The 19,754-nt window shown below is 40.4% G+C and overlaps 1 long non-coding RNA gene across 1 annotated transcript in view; it reads right to left on the reverse strand.

The window, feature by feature from the left end:
• Positions 1-17,312, reverse strand: part of LOC121489965 — a 41,692-nt gene extending 24,380 nt beyond the window's left edge. Inside the window, exons 1-2 of the long non-coding RNA XR_005987466.1 lie at positions 14,071-17,312; positions 10,891-10,976 (exon numbers count right to left, since the gene is read on the reverse strand). This is a non-coding gene — a long non-coding RNA (uncharacterized LOC121489965). The remainder of the gene's footprint in view (positions 1-10,890; positions 10,977-14,070) is intronic.
• Between the last annotated feature and the right edge of the window lie 2,442 nt (positions 17,313-19,754).

Raw genomic sequence — 19,754 nt, forward strand, 5'->3', positions numbered from 1 at the left:
TCTCTCTGCGCCCCTCATGCCCGCTCCTTCTCTCTCATGCTTACTCTTTCTCTCTCTCTCTCTCAAATAAGTAAATAAAATCTTTTAAAAAAATAAAGAGGGGGGAGAAGCATGGGGGCTGAGGGGTCCTGTCAAGAATTTGGGAAGGAAGCAGAACCTAAACGAGGTTGTGAAGGGAAGGGCTTAAAAAAGTTAGAGAGGAAGGAAGAGGCCTTGCAGGCAAGTGGAATCACCTCAGGACTCCCAGAGGAAGGGACTCGGAATAGAGTCCCAGCGGGAAAGGAGTTTGATGGTTAACAAGAGAGGGGACTGCATGGGCGAAAGCACAGATAACAGGAGACCAAAGATGTGTTTAGGGGCCAGGCAGATCAGTGCGAGGAGACCCCAGATAATAGCTGAGGAAGTGGTAGGAAGCAAGAAGGACAAGGTGGACCTCATGCCTGTAAGCAACTGGAAAGCTGCTGGAGGCTTTTGGGGTAGGGAGACAAGCTGGAATTAATGTTTGGGGGTAACTGGTCCAGCTATAAAACAGCTGTTAGTTTCCATTCAATGTACAAAATATATGTATGGAGGGCCTTGTCTACTAATACACGAAGACGAATACGACACAGTTCCTTAAGAAATGCATAGCTCAAATGAGAGAAGACCGCCAATGACAAGATCATGGAAGTTGTTCATTAATTTAATTTATGACATCGTCCGTGATAGGGATTGTTAGTTTTCTATTCAATATCTATGCTTCCCTTTGTTATTAGTAATAGAATCCAATTTTGTTTGTAAGACTATGTGCAAAGCCTCAAGAATGGATCGTGCTTGGTTTAGACCAGGATTTCTCAACCTTTAAAAAAAAAAAAGATTTTATTTACTTATTTGAGAGAGAGAGAGAGCACAAGTAAGATGGAGGGGCAGAGAGAGGGAGAGGCAAGCTGCCCTCTGAGCAGGGAGCCCAATGCAGGACTCGATCCCAGGACCTCCAGATCATGACCGGAGCCGGAGGCAGACACTTAGCCGACTGAGCCTCCCAGACACCCTTCAGCCTTTTTTCCTTTTTTCCATGATCACCCCAAGGACATTTTTAGACACTTTTTTCCTAAGCACTACACTCATGAAATTCTAATACCATGTAGATGTCTGGTTATGAATTATATGTATATCTGCTTATATTTGTGCATCTTTATACATTTAAAAAGTAAGATTTTTTATGCCTCTTCTCCCCACCAAAAAACTCTGTTTTCTACCTTACCATTAGCACCAGCCTATCCCACCCTGACCCCAGCCCCACCCTATCCCTGTCCCTCCCTCTCCATTCTGAATGCATGGTCTAAGGCAATTATAATGATTCTATTTCCTACTTCTCCACCTGCCTCAAACATGTAACCCAGTTCTGGCAGCAACACTGAAGCTGCTACCTGTTTGAGAGGTATGTGGGGAGCTTTTGGCTTTCCTAGAAAAAGAGAGAGCCCCTGCCAACTTAGCCTCCCTCCATCTCCATCCAGCCCAACACTCACAGGCTCACTCTCAATGGATGATGAATACATAGGGCTCAAGGCTGCAGCAGCCATCTTGCAACCATGAGGAAAGGCAAGAGAACTGCAGAGACAGTATCACTAAGCCACTGAGCCATTGAGCCCATGACAGAAAGAGGGAGACATCCAGATTTCTTGTTATATGGGAGAAATTAATTGGGATTTTTTTTTCTTAAGTTACTGTTAGCCAAGTATTGTATAACTTGCAGCTGAAATCATTACTAATCTGTAAGTTATGTCTCACGAACAATAGCTGTCCTGACAGGATCATGAGTTAATTGTTACACCAAAGCTAGAGACAATCACACACAAAAATAAACAAAAAATGTAACCAAGAATATTACACAAATCAAACATTAAAAATTTCACTCACGTTTAAAAGGAAAATTCTTTTCTTTGCTAAACTAATCAACTTTGAAATAATTTAAATAGGTTCCAAATAATGTTTGGCATTAAGACAAATAAACCTTTGGATATATTATTGTGTAGAAAAATGGCCATGAAAGGCTACAAGGTAATTTTCTTACATTATACCAGAATGAATACATTTATGATTTGCCTAGTAGGCATGCCTTTCAAAATTTTTTAAAGTCAATTATTTTTAAATTAAATATTCAGATGCATCAGAAAAATGTGCCTCTTAAAGAATACCTTTGGGAATATTTTCATATAAAAATTTTTAAATAGTCATCTGTATTCATCAATTGCATGTTTTATACTTTGCTTAAATTTTTATTATAGCTGAAGCTAATTCTCTCTTATTTTAAAAACATGAACCACTCACAAACCTATTTAATAACTCCAACATCTCCCATTAAAAGTGATTTTTCTATGGCTTATCAAGTTTTAAAATATAAGAGACTTGAGATCCCTCTAAATCTAAAGATCCTCTAAATCTTAAAAGATAAAACTTAATTATAGGTTTAGGGTTCCCAAAGCCCTCAAAATGTCAAAATAACTCTCATATCAAAATCATTTTACTAGTTTCATTATTAGCATAACGCCATAAATTGACTATATTTTACTAAGGAGCTTGGGGCTTTTTATTATGTAAATAATACATGTTAATTACAGAAAATACAAGAAAAATCAAAAACATTTTAAAATTATATGTAGTCTTACCACACACTAGATGATAATTTTTAATATATTGGTTTATTTTCACATTCTGAATTTATGTATAAAAAATAAATATAGGTCTCTTTAAGCAAAAATACATGATTTTATACCCTAGGTTTTTTCTTATCATTAAGCATCCCTCAAAAAATATTTTAATAAATATTTAGTAGGCTTAAATATAATTTATTTAATCATCCTTTCTGTTGCACGTTTTAGGTGATTTTTAGGTTTCTCTATTATAAAAAAAATTTTGTGTTGAAAAGCTTTCCTATTGTAATGAAATACTGTTTTCTTATGAATAACTCTTAGAAGGAGTCAAAGGCTATAAACATTTTAAGGTTCCTCATTCCTACTGCCCAGTTCCTTGCAATTTTTTGAAAAGAGGCCTTTCTTCAGCCATCTAAAATAAGCCAAAATAACGATTTAGAACAGAGCCTACTAAGTAGTGAGAAAAAAGGATCATTTGACTCTTTTTCCCTAACTGGCTGATGATACTGTTTATAAATAGTCCTTTGGCCAATATTTTATAGAAAAAAGGAAAAACTTGATAATAATTTAAAGGTTCCTGATCAAACTTTAAAAGACTGTGAAGGCAACTGATTTTTTTATTTATCCTGCATTATACCCCAGTAATTCATTTGTTAACAATCTAAGAATTGTTAAGCACTCTCAAAATTGGCAAAAGAAAGAAAAGTCATTACAATCGACAGATAAAATAATGAGGCTACATACCTGTTGAGAAATAAAACCAGTCGTAACCAAATATACAATGGAAGGAGCACTAACATTTAAATTCCAAGTAGCATGAAGGAATGCAGGAAGATTTTTAAATTATGATCATTACAGCCTCTAGAGAATGGCCCAGCTAACCAGAGGAAGCTTTAAAGTAATATAACTTCATAAGCGTGGCTGGTCCAAGGTCGAAAACAAAATTGAACATCAGCTAAAGCTGAAAGTGTTGGTGATTTTTTCTCATGAGTACAGTTGCACAATCTAGTTTTTACACTGAAAACCACAAGTGTCTAGCCTCTGTTGGAAGAGAAACTTTTATTTTTCCTTCCATATTATCTATATGTTGGGTCTTTCCTGGATGACATGTCAAATGGGTAGCCCTTGGGGAAATCCAAAACTATTGGTTTGGGTTTTGAACTTCTGATCCAGGTTTTACATAGAACTTTGCTGCCATACAGAAAACTCTCAAGTGTTCTTATGGCTCTAGAATTGAAGAGAAACATTGCCACTGTCCACATTTAGAAGTTGCTTTTCCTGAGACAGAGAGGATGAAGAGAAGGTAGCTATAGGACTGGTCAAAGATACCATAGTTTCTGGCCTTTCATTCGTTCAAGTAATCCATTTAACCATCAGCTGTATTCCTCTTCCATTAGGAAGCAATGCTGACTTTGGGCTTCTTTCTGTATATTCTGCACATTTTGGAGGGAAAGTACTAGCATGAGGGCATATTTTATATGTAAAAACATAATTAAATGCTTACAAATAAAATATAAACACCTATATTTATTTTTTTTAAGATTTATTTATTTATTTATTCATGAGAGACTCAGACTGAGAGAGAGAGAGAGGCAGAGACACAGGCAGAGGGAGAAGCAGGCTCCTTGCAAGGAGCCCGATGCGGGACTCAATCCCAGGTCTTCAGGATCACGCCCTGGGCTGAAGGCAGGCACCCAACCGCTGAGCCACCCAGGCATCCCTAAACACCTATATTTAAATTAAAAGTTACACACTACATTGGCTACATTGAACATGTATTACTACTATATTTTTAAATCCATGTTATTATAGATATCTCTCTTATATTACCAGATATTCTAAGTATAGGAATATAGTGACAATATTATTTCAGCAGACATAGGAAATTGTGATACTGTCAACATGTAAGATTTTTCTGCCTTTTCCCCTCCTATTTCCTGTATGTACGTCCAACACCCTCTTCTACTCCCTTATCACAACCAGAGGAAGAGAGAGAAAGAGAGAGACCACTGATACAAATTTCAGCAAGTCACTGCCCAAAGATATTGGGACTTAAGGAAAATCAGGTTTTAGCCAAAGAAAGTACACCAAAGGGGATTTCTAAATATTTTAAGGGTTTTTGTAGTTGATGGCAGTAATTTTACACCATTTAAGTCTGAATTGAAATATATTGCTTTCCTTTTTCCTGTTAGAAGGCATAATCACAGGCATTCTTATACTTATCAATCATGGTTGAGATCATTTTCAGTTGGAAAAAGACAGGAAAAAAATTTTGTGGCAACTGAGAAGGTTCAGGTTGAGATTTGTGTGTTCGGAGAGGTTCAAAAGGCATCAGCTGGAATGGCAGTGGGGAAAGCAAAGGAAAAGTAGGGGTCCTGTTCCAAAGGATCAACTCAAAGAAAGAAAGGTCTTTAGGTAGAAATTCATGCCAGTCAATTCCTTGCATTGGCAATTAGGTGGCTAGGTGTGAGGACGCTCCAAGGAGGACAATCTCTAGGAGACAGGAGGGGTGGGACGTTTGCTATTGACCTTTGGCGTACATGAGCTATTTCTGTTCCCTGGGCTGTAATTGAGTATTCTATGATGTAGTATTATTATTAAAATGCACTGAACATATTAAATTAAAATTAAAATAAATCAACTGCATTGAATACACTGAATTGAAATTGGTAGGAGACCCTGTCATGGGTACCAACACTTAAACTGGTTGTAGAAGTTGACCTGCACTAATTACTTGAATTTATTTGTCATAGATTTTCTTTTTCTACCTCGAATCCTTATGCTACACAAGACCAAGAGAAGCCTGACTCAGATTTCACAATTCATGCAGCCAATTACACATATTTTTTCTCCGGAGGGTTGAAGATGGGGAGCATTTTCACTCCCCACCCTGTATCTGCCCTCTCTACTAACATGACACAATAATACGTTCTTATCAACTTTCAACAGAATTGGCTAATTCAAGCAGTTAGTTTTCCAGTAAATCTCCAGACCCTGCCTAAACCCCTATCATAGTCCAAGCAGACAGGAGATTAACAAAGACATGATCTTCCTACCAAAAACACTAGTTCCCCAAATTGCAAGTCAGGTACCCACTAACAAAGGATGGCTAACTGGGCTTCTGTGGTTTAAGGCTACAAAGGAAAAGGACTTCTCTCCAAAGCTATCAGGGTCCAAACAGATGATCAGCTTCAGATAGGAAAACCTATGTTTTGCACTCAGAACCAAGCACATTACACACCAGCTGCTGCTTTTCACCCCAAAAAGCAGCCTGACTAGGTATCCAGTATTCACCAAGGGGCATCAGTTGGCCCCACACCAGTCACTATACCCTGGAGTTGGCCGTGTCAATATTTACAACCTGCCTGTATTTTCAAAAGGAACTATATGATCACAAATCAGACATTAAAGTAGAACTTGAGAGGGTGCTTTCCCAAATGGGAACTAACTCTGGCTTCACATAAGAGAATTCAAAATTAAGGACTTAGAACATGAGTCGTATATACTCTGAAAACCAACTCCACCTCCACATCCACATATTTACTCAAGTTAAGGGTCCAGTAATATAAAACTACACATACATCTACCATCTTGTCTTCATTTTAACCATCAACTGGAAAGTCAGTATTTCTCTTTGGCAGCTGAATCCAGCATCAGCAATAATCAGAACTTTTTTGTATTGAAACCTCTGAGGCAGGAGTTCTTAATGTGAGGACTCTGTACAAGTGGAAAGCCTGGATGGGCTTTCGAGGCCCCCCAAGTCCCCTAAAGTTATATGGCAAGTGTGCGTGTTCCTGCATTCCTGTATGAAATTTTTCTCAAGAAGTGTGTTGAAGTTATTAGGAAACACTATGCTGAAGTATAAGCCAATTAGCCCATGCAAAACTCTTTTAAGTGGAGAATAGGAGAGTGGGGAAGTGCACCCTTACACATCCCACAGATTCTGAGTTGTGTCTACAGTGCTAAGAAGGATTGTGATTTATTCTTGATTTGTCATGCCATGTCCCAAAAGACTAGTGACCCTGATGATAGGAAATGTGAAACTTTTTTTTAAAGTAAAAGATTCATCTTCAGTATAAAGTTGGAAGAACCCATGGTATTAAAGGCTATTTGAGAGCTTATTACAATCATTAATATTCTTCTAAATCCAAGTGAAGCAGATAATCTCAGTACAATGGCTCCTGTTACTGCAATGTCACTAAGCTTATTTTGTGATCTGTTGTTGTTGTTATGGCATATGTTTAAGTGTTATTACTATTCTGAGTGCTAAAATTCCATATATAAAGAACTGCATTTCATCAAAAACTTAGACTTTCTTTCCTTCTTTAATGTAATGTTATCATAACTGAGGCTCAAAATACTTTCTGGACATAGCACTGCTTACTCTACTCACATTTATTCTTAATTACCACTTCCCAGTAGTCTGAAATAGAATGTTTGTGGGATCCTAGACCCTCCCTATGACCATTGCTCTCTGTGCTATCCCCTTGTAGTTCCCTCATTCACAGCTACTTCCAGTTGGCCCAAATGCCTCACTAAAGTCATTTCACTGTGAAAGGGAATTTGGTGGTACAAACTATATTTATTTAAGGAGTGGTATAAGTGCAGCCTCCTCTACATATTCAATACAATAACTTATCCCTTCTGGCTCTTCTTGGTTGTCATACCCCTTTACAACAGAAGTCCTTAGATCCTAAGCCTCAAGGTAACAACTTCACCCCATACACACACACACACACACACACACACACACAGACATTCCCTTGGCCGATCCAATCTTCAATCTGACAATGTTCTCAAAGTATAATCTGCGGATCATATGTATCAGAAACTTTATGGAGAGATGCCTGGGTGGCTAAGTGGTTGAGTGTCTGTCTGCCTTCGGCTCAGTTCATAACCCCCAGGGCCTGGAATCGAGTTCCGCATCTGGCTCCCTGCAGGGAGCCTGCTTATCCCTCGCCTATGTCTCTGCCTCGCTCCTTGTGTCTCTCATGAATAAATAAAATTTAAAAAAAAACTTTATGGAGTGGATAGACTTGTTAAAAATGAATATTCCTGTCAATCCCCAGACCCACTGAATCAGAATCCACAGAGGTGGAACCTAGAAAGCTGCATTTATTTGTTAACATGACCCCCATCCATCCAGATGACCTGTAAATGCACTAAAATTTGAGAATCCATGATTGAGAAGAATCATTTCCTCTCTAGCTTGAGTCCTTTTGTTTTCAGATCTAAATAGAACTGCTTTCCTTTCCATCTTGCTCAACTCTGAGGTCAGCATTTCCCTGTCTTTTCCTGAGAAATGTTCTCTTCTCTCTCTGGGCTTTACCAGTTGATTTTCTCTGGACTATTTCCCAGCCTCTGCAGTCTACCTTAGCAAGTCTCCAGGACTCAGCCAGTCACTACTTCCTCTTTCCTGAGCTGCCCTAAAGAAACCCCCTTATTGGGTCCCTGGGGAGGCGTAGTCAGTTAAGTGTCCTACTCTTGATTGCAGCTCAGGTCATGATCTCAGGGTCCTGGGTTGGAGGCCCATATCCGGCTCCCTTCTCAGACTCAGGGAGTCTGCCTGTCTCCCTCTCCCTCTCCCCCTCCCCTACCTCTTTCCTACCCCCGCCCCTCCTCTCCCCACCCCTCTGCCCCTCCTCCTCTACACCCTCCCCCTCTCCCTGCTCATGAGTGTGTGCACTTGCAGGCTCTCTCACTCTCTCTCAATAAATAAATAAATCTTTTTTAAAAAAAGAAAGAAAGAAACCCTTTTATCATCCACCACTCCAGATTGCCTGGGTCAAAACTCCCTTTACAATACCCTGCCCAGAGAGTTATAGTACATAGCTGCATGTTAAAGGCAAACTTCATCTGGTCCACATTCCCATTAAATGTTGAAACTACTTACAATTACTTATTTACAGGCCCTCTCCACATTTTTTACATGCACACACACCACTACTCCAATAAATTAAATAAAAACAAAATTCTATCATTTTGCCATACTAACACACTAAATGCTTGCATTGTTTTCCACTCATGTTTAATCTTCATTCATAACAAAATCAGAATATAAGTGAAAATTTTAATCCTGTTTTTCTAATTTAACACCATACCAAATATATTTTAATAACTATCATAAAATCCTTACCTTTAAAGACTACAAAGTATTCTGTGGAGTTAATGCTGCCAGAATCATTATTCCTTAGTTTGGTTATGAGTGACGATGTTCCTGCATATTATTTTTTCCTTCTTTGAATTATTTATTTAGAATAAATTCCCAGGGATAGAATTAAGGGATCAAAATGTATGAAATTTTAACGCTTCTTAACACATATTGCCTAGTTGCCATATTTGTATTTTACATAGCCCCTCAGTGGTATACTGATAAAATGTTTAATAGCCTGGCCTCAAAAAAGTGTAGGGAGCCTGATTTATAGTGTTTGCCAATTTCCTTGGTGTAAATATTCCTATAATGGCCAGTTTCAAGCTACAAACTTGAATGCGAGTTGGAAAGAGATGCTCAGTAGCACACTATTATATAATGTTTCTATCAAACAGATAAATGGAAATAAGCTCAAGAACATTTATAATAGGGCAGCCCTGGTGGCTCGGAGGTTTAGCGCCGCCTTCAGCCGAGGGTGTGATCCCGGAGACCCCGGATGGAGTCCCATGTCCGGCTCCCTGCGTGGAGCCTGCTTCTTCCTCTGCCTGTATCTCTGCCTCTCTCTCTCTCTCTCTCTTTCTCTCTCTGCATCTCTCATGAATAAATAAATAAAATCTTTTTTAAAAAAAAGAACATTAATAATAGTAAAATGTAGTAAAGAACTAGGAGGTAATAAATTTTGAGTATTTATTACCTTTATTTTTTTAAAACATTTTTTTTAAATCTTTATTTATTTATGATAGTCACAGAGAGATAGAGAGAGGCAGAAACACAGGCAGAGGGAGAAGCAGGCTCCATGCACCGGGAGCCCGATGTGGGATTCGATCCCGGGTCTCCAGGATCGCGCCCTGGGCCAAAGGCAGGCGCCAAACCGCTGCGCCACCCAGGGATCCCTATTACCTTTATTTTTAACATAACTTATTTAACTGTAAGTTATAGAATTTAATTTTTAATGGCAACTGTGTTTAACAAAATTGCAAAATTTCTGGAAATATTACATTTGGCTCTTGCAAATAAGTACAGGCAGGCTCCGCACACCATTACAAATATTTCACTTGCAAGAGCAGGTCTTTTTTTTTTTTAACTGAAACCATTGAAATTCCTCCTATTCCCATCTGTTGTCACAAACAATAACCATGCTTTCAAGTTAGCAAGTTATACAAATATATAATGAATAAAGCATAATGCAAAAAAAACAAAAAAGAGAGAGAGAGAGAGCGAGCAGGAGGTCTATCTGAGCCAATTAATTCCACTCACCCTCCCCCAATTTGGACAATACTCTCTTCATGCACTTATTCACTAGTGGTTTTTTAACGGGGTCACCTACAACAACTACTCAATTATTTACTAACTCAAACAATGACTGAGTGGCTGACTATACGTAGTTCTCTTGGCAAACATGATGAGAACCATACTGCCTGTTACTTAACCACTCTCTTCCTTGGTTTTCTTTTCTACGAAATGGGGAAGAGGTCACTGCTGACTACAGTGTTACAAGAAACTAAGTAAAGAGATAAGAAGGCTCCAACTTACGCTCTAAGAAGCAATTGAGTGTTCTATAATGTTTTGAAATTTTCTTCCAAAAGTAATTCATTAGTATTCTGTTTTACTGGAAAAGAGAAATGGGTGATTTGGCACTTTCTCGCTTGAGAGCAAATTCTTTTCTTTGGGTTTCCCTGAGTAATAGTGAACAGCCTCTACATGTATATAACAGAAGTTTTTAAGTGGCGCCCTACCGCTTGAGTGTTAAAATGTAAATATGGTAATGAAAACTCTAAATATGCTCACACCTTTAACTCAGTCATCTCACCCTTAGGATTCTCCTAAGAAATAAATTCAAAACAAAGAGGCACCTGGGTGGCTCAGTGGTTGAACATCTGCCTTTGGTTCAGGGCGTAATCCTGGGATCCTGGGATCGAGTCCTGCATTAGGCTCCCTGCAGGAAGCCTGCTTCTCCCTCTGCCTATGTCTCTCCCTCTCTCTGTGTCTCTCATGAGTAAATAAATGAAATCTTAAAAAAAAAAAAAAAGGAAAATACTTTTGTATGTTGATATTAATCACAACAAAGAGATCATTTTGCCTCACTTCAGGACTTACTAAACTTACCATCTTGGTGCTTGGCATCTTGATAAAAGAGTTCTGGATAAATGACTTTCAAATGCTCACGTATAGAACAACTGCCTCCAAGTCACCTGGGGGAAAGGGTTTGTACTGATTATCACGGATTCTTGGACCAAATCCCAGGGCTGTGATGCGATACATGAGAATTACTAGTTTTTAAAAACTCCCCCAAGTGGTTTTGATGTCCAGCCAGCTTTCGGACCTATGATTCCAGTCCAGAACCAAATAAAACAAATCATCTCTGAACAACTGTTCATATCCAGGGAATAGTACATGTTCGTATGCAAAGCACCAAGAGGTTGCTCGAAGTTTCAAGCAGCTGCTTGAGTTAAATGACTAAAGAGCCACATAGGAGGAGACTTTGTTTCTGGCACCTATCCACCTGCCTCTTGGACACCCTCCTTGGTTGTACTGCCCAGCACCCTCTACCATCATGCTGCCTTCTATCATGCTCCACTTTGGCACCCCATCCAGACCTGGGCTCACTCCTTCGCATACACAAAGCCCCAAACTTTCCTCCCTTCTGTTACTAGTAGGGCTCTAGAAGGGAAACAATATTACTATTTGACCAAGGTAATCTGTACATATAATTTAGAAACCCTTGTATAATGAACATATTGACCATATTTGCATTTTTTTAATGGGATGCTTACTATCCCAAAAAAATCTCTAGTCTGGAGAGTGAAACAGGAAAGCAGGATGCTTTTCAATCCTGGGTCACCCAAAACCCAAGCATCTAGAACCCATATAAGCACTTTGGGCACTCTTTGTCAAAATAGTCAATGAATAGAAATAGATTTTTGGCTATGCCTTGCTAGCACAAAAATTAAAATACCATAAAATTAAATAATTTAATTTTAAATTATTAAATTTGGACAAAGAAGAGCCACCCTCTGCCCCTAATGCCAAAAACGCCTATAAAATTCCACCCAAAGCATTCAGGGAGCAATCTTAGGCCCAGATGTTCACAATTAACACAGCAGTGACTAAGAGAGTTGTTTTATAAGTCCAACAACCAGACATGGAAAGGCTTAAAAAATCAGTTTCTCATCTTGTTTTCCTTTTTTCATATACATTATTACTATAAAATAGCCAGCCATGTGCTTATTCCATACTTAGGGGTCAAAAAACATTAATTTCCAGCTTTCATCCATTAGCCCCATTTTCCTTTGAAAGGAACACTGGCATTAAAAGAGTCCCTTTACAGATATCTTGTTCCCAACCAGGGACCATATCATCTTCACTCTCGTATCCCCACCAAGTCCTTAATAACAATTACAATAGCTGCATTTCTTGACAGTTTATTTTATACCTGGCACTAGGCTAAATGCTTTACATATTTTTTATCTCAATTTTATCCTTACAACAACTCTGACATAGGTATTTTCAGTTATTAGAGCTACTTTATAAATACTTGCTTTTAATCTGAGGATTGAAGAATGTGTGTCTGAGGTTCCTACAGCTCAGAAGCAACAGTACCGGATTCAACACAAAGTAATCTGGCTCCAAAGTCTGGGTTCTGGTTCACTAGACTGTATTTTTGTTATTAGATGGATGCAAAGTTTTCACAGTTCAGGTTAAAAAGTACCAGCTAATCTATAACATCTCATTCAGATATGCAAAGGAAACAACACATATTTCGTGGAATTTTTGGACTGGCTTTTGAAGACTAGAAACTCGCTCTGTCAACCAACTCATCCTCCCAAGAGGAAGGCCACTTTAATACTGGGTGATTGACATGTAATAACCAGAAATGGAGGTCACAGGAGCCCCCAGCCACACGAACTTTTCTCCATATAAATGGTGTAGTAAGGGAAGACAGTGGGGGGAAGGCAAGTGGAAGATCACACACGTGGAGATGAATAAAGTAGCCCCAACATGAAGCGGCAAGGATCTCTGGGCTCCCTGTCACCTGAAATTCTGTGCGAGCTGTGAAAGCTGGAGAGGAACCTGATGGCATAAAAAGACCAGAACGCTATTGAAAGACATCTGTTCTGCTCAGCAGCCTCTCAGAGTCCTCTGTAACCCATCTACATCTGAATTTTCCAAGCTTATTTCCTGAAAATGTGTAAAAATAAACTTTCTTCTTTTGGGGGCAGTCTCCTCAACGGGACTGCTCATCCCGTCGATATCACCTTTGTGCCTTTACCCATACAGTCCTCCTGTTGAATTAATCTCCCCTTTCTCCACCTGCTCAAATCTCATGTCCTTCCAAGACCAGGTCTTCCAGGCCCACTCTAGCTTACCCTCAAATCCTCTTCTTGGAACTCCTATAACTTTAGCCCACATCATCCCAGTATTCACTCAGTTCTCATCTTGCACTGCTTCCTAAATTTTACTTCTCACCACAGTTACTAGACTCTAAGTTCCTTCGGGTAGAGAATTCCTCATATTTCTTTTATATCCTCCACAGCAGTAGCTTGGAATCAATAAGTGATTATTGACTATTTGTTGCTTGTTTGAATATTTCAATGGCAACTTTAACTTAGGAAAAGCTCCTAAAACTAGTGGTTTCTCTAGCTTTATTTAGCTATATAACCCAGGCTATGGATGATACCTCACTGCATGTCTCCGAATCAAATCCCCTCAAAAACTTAATTTAACTTAAAAATAAATCCTTATGCATCATATACCACTCGTAGAAAGAGGATTTGAGTATTGTCCATAGGTGAAACAGACGAACTAGGAATCCCAGATCCAAATCCTCATCATCAGGATTTTGGTTGGTTTCTTTTCTGATTTAGAAAATTTTAAAACTCTTATTTGTATAACTGAAAGGATCTTTACATTTACTTCTCAAGCATAGGGTGATATTTAAACTACCCAAATATTTGAATTCAGTTACAGTCAGTCACAAGCATTTGGATTCTCTAGGAGAATATCTGAAAAAACAAAAGCCAACTATTATAACTTGTAACATTGAAAAAACTATATGCATCTTGTTAGCATGGCGGGGGTGGGGGGAGAGTTGGATACCAGAGCAAGTCCCCTTCCCTCCTTAATATGGTTTCATACTTTACAACAGGTAGCACAAGATAATTACTGTGTTTAGCCCAGAGTAAAAACTAAATACACTGGAGAGCTTTATTTTTAAAGAAGGAAAATTTTTAAAGGAGCAAAATATTTTTAAAGAAGAAAGTATTTTTAAAGAAGCCAAAGCCTTACCTGTTGTAGAATGCCGAAGATGTTTCCTGACACGAAAATGACTGACTCCGGATGTCAATTTGTTCAGTGCAGGTAAAGTAAACGCAAAAGCTGTCCAAGCCCTTTTACTGTTATGATTTCCTTCTGGGATCAACTTTTTCTTCCTCCCCAAGAATATAACTGTTACACTTTAGAAGAACTAAAAATAAGAGGTGAGCTGGAAGAGAATTCAACCCAAGATGGTTGAGTCTAGTGTGCTCGGTGACTGAGGTGGCAGAAACCATCAGAATGTGACGAGCGAGATTAGCAAGTTCCTGTGCATAAGTCAATTTCCTGTAGCTGGCTTCTCTGAAGAGGGGATTTCATTTGTGTGGGTTTACCCGTGTGTGTGTGTGTGTGTGTGTGTGTGTGTGTGTGTGTGAGTGTCTGTGCACTCGCACGTGCATTTCTCTCCATGACAATATGAAAACTTGCCGAAATAAGAGGCCCCTCCATTTCCCACCAACAAATCACCAATGTAAAACTGAGGAAAGGAAGAATGAAAAATCCAGATGATTCCTTAAGGAAGTGAAAGAAAGCAGAAAAAAGGGGAAAAAAAAGTGTCCACCTCTCTAACTGGTCTTAGTTAATTTCAACTTAGGGAAAAAAAGCACCTTAGAACATACACATCAACTTGGGGACCATACCAACTATGGAGGGAAAACAGTAGGAGGATGGTTTGTTTTTCTTTGATTTATTAATAACTATCAAACAATAATTTAGAAAGAATTGACTCAGCCAGAGTGAGAGCTCAAGCAGCACCACCAGGAATTCACCCTTTTTTGGACCAGCACCTGTGTTATGAGGTAGATGACTGAGTTGTTTTCAGACTCCTCACAGTTTCATTATTTGCCTCCAAACACAAATTTACTTTTTTTTTCTTTTGTGCAATCCAGGTGTGTAGAGACCATCTGCATGTAGATTATGGTGAAGTTGCCTAGACCAACAAATTTAACTTTCATGATATGCTCACAATGCCCCATGCCTCAAATCCTTGAAATCTTAGTGAAAATCTTAGTCAAAATATCTATGTGCCGTGAAGATAAAGCAAACTCCATTCAAGTCAACAGCTACCTGTAGAGCCAGTACTGTGTGTAGGATTCGGTGCCGGGTGCTAAAGTAGGTGAGAACACAGAGATCAGCAAGGTGGCATCTCTCACTCAGAATGGTTAAGATCAAGGGAAGGAGAAGGACATGCACACAAAGGAGGTGCTCTGAATCAGGATTTATTTATAGATCTCACTGGAAAAATCCTGGGACACAGGAGTCAGGTCAATGGAAAGTGTATGCAACCGTTTACCAGTTAAAATAGCCCCTGAGCATTGACATAGATTCTCTTGTAATATTCCGAGGAGCCTCACTGACTTCCAGGAGACCCCGCAGACCAGTAGCATCATTTGAGGATTATCCTCGTCATTGTAAATTCAGGAAACTGTTATGCGTCTGACACTGTACACTGAAGAAAAAGCACAGAGACCAAAACAGATATATTTGCTGTCCTCACAGCACCTATGTCCTAGTTGGAGGGGGGACTACTGGGGGTGGGGCAGAAGGCAGGGAGTGGGGGTGGAGGCTAGACAAACTAAACCATTCAAATAAATGCAATAATTACAAATTGTAATGATTACTACAAAGGAAGCAGAGAAGAAGCTAAGCTAAACAGCAAGACAATCTCTATGTCCTACAAGCGGTCCAGGAGGGCCTCTTTGAGAAGCTAACTTAAATTTAAGCCGAGACCTGCAACCATGATTCTCGGCCCCAGCTAAAAATTAGAATCATCTGGGAAGTTTTTAAAAAATAGCAGTGCCTAGACTCCACCCCTAGAGATTCTAGTTTAATTGTCTGGGTTGGAGCCTGGGTGTCAATATGCCTCCTGCCGCCCACCCCTGGCCCCCATCAGTCTAACATGCCGCTACTACTCTAATAATGAGAAGGAGAGGCCTGGAGAGAGTGGGAGGAAGGAGCTTCCAAGCAGAGGCAATTGTATGTGCAGAGTCCTTGAGATAGGAAAGAGTTTGCCATGTTCCAGGGAGTTGAGGAGGACTAATATGTCTAGAGTGCGGCAGTGGCCGGCCTAAATGGTGCAAGGTGAGCATTCTCAGAGAGGGACACACACTCACTAAGCCCATAAGAGGTTATTACGTGAACCCTAGTGTTAATTTGCCAACATGCAGTAAGAACTCAATTTGCCAGGCGAGATCCTTGAGCTCTCTGACAAGTGCCTTATTATAACTCCGTGGAAAGCCAGATCACCGTCATGATATCATTAGGTAAGTGGAACATAGGGGTTGTGGATCCTTTAGTCACCTCTGGTTTTGTTCATCAAAAGATTTAGGGCAGCTTGTAAAGATACATACACCTTGGCAAAATAAAACCAATAAAAAAATGAGAAATGAAAAGATGACGCCAAGAGAAATGAAGACAAAAATTCTAAAACCAGAGGTGAGGTTGGTGCAGAAAATAAATGCCATGTGGTTCTAAGCTTTCAAGCAACCATACAAAATGTCAAATTCTACCACATAAAAAATCGAGTTCTCCGTCAATAAAATGACTGTGCTGCTCAGGATGCTGAGACTAGAGGGAAATTTGGCCTCTAGATCCTCATAGAGAGGACGTCCAGGCTGAAATGAAACACTGTCCTTACACTAAACCCCGCCAGCAACAAGTTTTGTAGGGTGGTCCCTTACGCTGTTTCTCCATGTAGGCTGATTTCATCTCCCGAAAGAGTTGACGAAATGCAATCCCAGGGCCAAGTAGGGGAGGGTGTGCGGGAAGGCGGTGGTTAATACAGGGTGCACGGGCCCTCACGCTGGTGAGGCGCCAATTTAATGCAGAGATGAAGATCAATTTCAGACTTTCTTTAGAAAATGGGGGCTAGAAGAGTTTTTTCATTCAACCTTCTACAAGACTGGGGGTGGCAAAGAGTTCAAAATTGGTCACACTTCCAGCAAGAGACCCAGGGGTTTTCTGTGCCCTCGTCCCTTGAGACAGCAAGGGAGTCAGGCAGGGACAGCCACCTGCATGGACAGTCCCTTCTCCACCTGTTGTAGAAGGTGAGACAAGACTCTGCCCTTTGAGACACAAAGCCAGAGGTGCCAGGTAGTCCCGGTGGCTCAGAGGGTTGGTGCCGCCTTCAGCCCAGGGCATGATCCTGGAGACGGTGGATCAAGTCCCATGTCGGGCTCTCTGCATGGAGCCTGCTTCTGCCTATGTCTCTGCCTCTCTCTCTCTCTCTCTCTCTCTCTCTCTGTGTGTGTGTCTCATGAATAAATACATAAATGAAATCTTAAAAAAAAAAAAAAAAAGCAAGAGGTGCCACAAGCAGAGGCCTCGGGCCTTATACATTTTCTCCACGAAAGGGAACGCGCGAACTCCCAGGGTCAGGCTAGGTGGGGTGTGTCCGACGGTCCAAGCATTCCCACTGCCTCCTGGATGGTGCTGGGAAGGGCATTGCTGTGTCTGGTTGCGAGACTCCCCTTTGACTCAGGGCTCCCTGCCTGACCTCTCTTCCTCTGATGGCCTGGCTCCCTGTGTGTACGGTAATTGTCATTTCTGGTGTCCTTGTGTAGACTTTGTGCTTCCTCCTGCTCCTGATGTGACAAAGTTTCTCCTTTAGCCTCTTCCACACCTCTCATCTCCACATACAGTTTAATCCCAGAGGGGGTTTTCTTGCTGGGGGTGAGAGCGGGTTGGGAGAGGAATCTAAGTTTCTTCCCTTTCTGGAAATCTCTCTTTTTGGTTCTCTCCCAATCTCTCTCTGTGTTTCCGTATCTCTCTCTCTCTCTCTTTCTCGATTTCTCCCCCTCATTTTGTTAATAGACAAGGGTAGTATTGAGGGGTGGAAGCAAATGACTTAAAATACGTGTACATACCACATGCTCACAGACACACACACACAGACACACACACACACACAAACCTCTCGGGGTGTCTGTTCTGATGCTACATAATCCAGCCTTGGGACCGAGGTGAGGGGAGATCCTAGGGAATTCAGAGTGGTGGGCAGGAAGTAAGCCAGGGACATGGGGTTCCTAGTAGAGAACTGTCCCTTGTTATAAGCCATAGTGTGGGACCCTACTTCCCATGAGCTGCTACACCACCCAAGCTGCCACTGCCAGAGCCCCCACCAAACAAGCCTTGTAAAGTCCACTTCCAAGGCCCTCAAGGGGCCTGGCCTTGCTTCCTGGTGTATCTCAAGCATGGACTCGTCAGTCATGCAAGAACCATTTGCTGAACGAAGACATATTCTCTCATCGAAACCTTGCAGTAGCTCTAAGTGGTAAACATTTTCAAATATGTCTTATGGCCAAGGAGTCCTCAGCTGGTTGAAGAAACTCTGGCCTATGAAACACGGAACAGAGATTTACCCCATCCAGCTGTCCTGATGCTTCACCCGGCTGTCTCCCCACGGAGGGAGCTGGGCCACGGTGGGGAGGGAGAGGCAGCCAGAGCCCCCGAGGGCCACAAGCCCATTTTATGTCTTCTGGGTGCCCCTCGTCTGAGATTCCCAGGCAAACACAATCCGGTAAAGATCAGGATCTGCTTTCTCAAAATACCTTCATTTGAAACGCCCTCTGATTTGGTAGAAGCAGAGTCTGTTTTCTCCTTAACGGTGTCCTAAGAACAAGGACCTCTTTTACTGAGGATTTTTATGTACATAATAAGACAACCATCTGCGTACCCTGGACTCATGCTAAGTGGTATTCTTGCCCATTGCCAAGGCGCTTTGCCATTTATTCCAAAAAGAACCCTTAATGACAGTGATAATCATAGCAAATAGTAAAATCTCAGAAACCTTGCAACACCAATCATTTACTAAACTATTTCTACCCTGGATTAGTAAGATGCCTCCCCCTTCTTCTTACTATTAACTTATTAACTGAGATGATTTAGATTTAGTGGGTAGCTTTTAATGTTTACACAGACCCTCACCTGTGATATGCTACCTAATAAGATAAAATATTGCACTGGATTCTGGAGATGGAAAATATGTATTAAAACCTCATCTGAATGCTTTGAAACCTAGGGCATTAGTCATATTGTGATTATTCTTACCCAGCTCCCCATTGTGTGATAACTGTATTAAGCCAAAACACACGTTCCTTCTGATTGAGAGATTTCACGAAGGGGATTGTAAAATGTTAGCCCTTTGTAAGAGAAAGAGCTTAATTCTGATGTAAAGACATGGAAGCAAAATACATTCCTGTAAAATGCCCTTTAAAATTCTAAATATTAAGATATCTTAAAATGCCACCAGCTTGGAAATCACATGAACAATTTCTCCTTCACCCATCTTAACTCCTTATAAACAACAGCCGCCCTCCCCAGATAAGAATATCATCTCAAGCATCTTCTAGCTCCCCTCTTATTGCCAGAACCATCATTTCCCCCGCTGTTCTCATCATTTATCTTCTCTTTGACTGTTGTAATGTAACACGCTGCTTTTGTTTAACGCATATAAGGTTTTTGGGATTGAGCTGCCAATTTTTAACCGAGTTTGTTTGCTCTGTATAACTATGTGGATCTAGCAAACATTTACATCCTGGTTCTTTTTATTGCAGAGCCATAACTCAGAATGATGCAGGCTCTTGTTGCAGAAGATGATAGCACCCAAAGTAGTCATTCAAGCTGTGGCTGTAAAGTTATGGTACTTTTCTTTCTTTACC

This window comes from Vulpes lagopus, chromosome 4, assembly GCF_018345385.1.
Source record: "Vulpes lagopus strain Blue_001 chromosome 4, ASM1834538v1, whole genome shotgun sequence".
NCBI lineage: Eukaryota > Metazoa > Chordata > Mammalia > Carnivora > Canidae > Vulpes > Vulpes lagopus.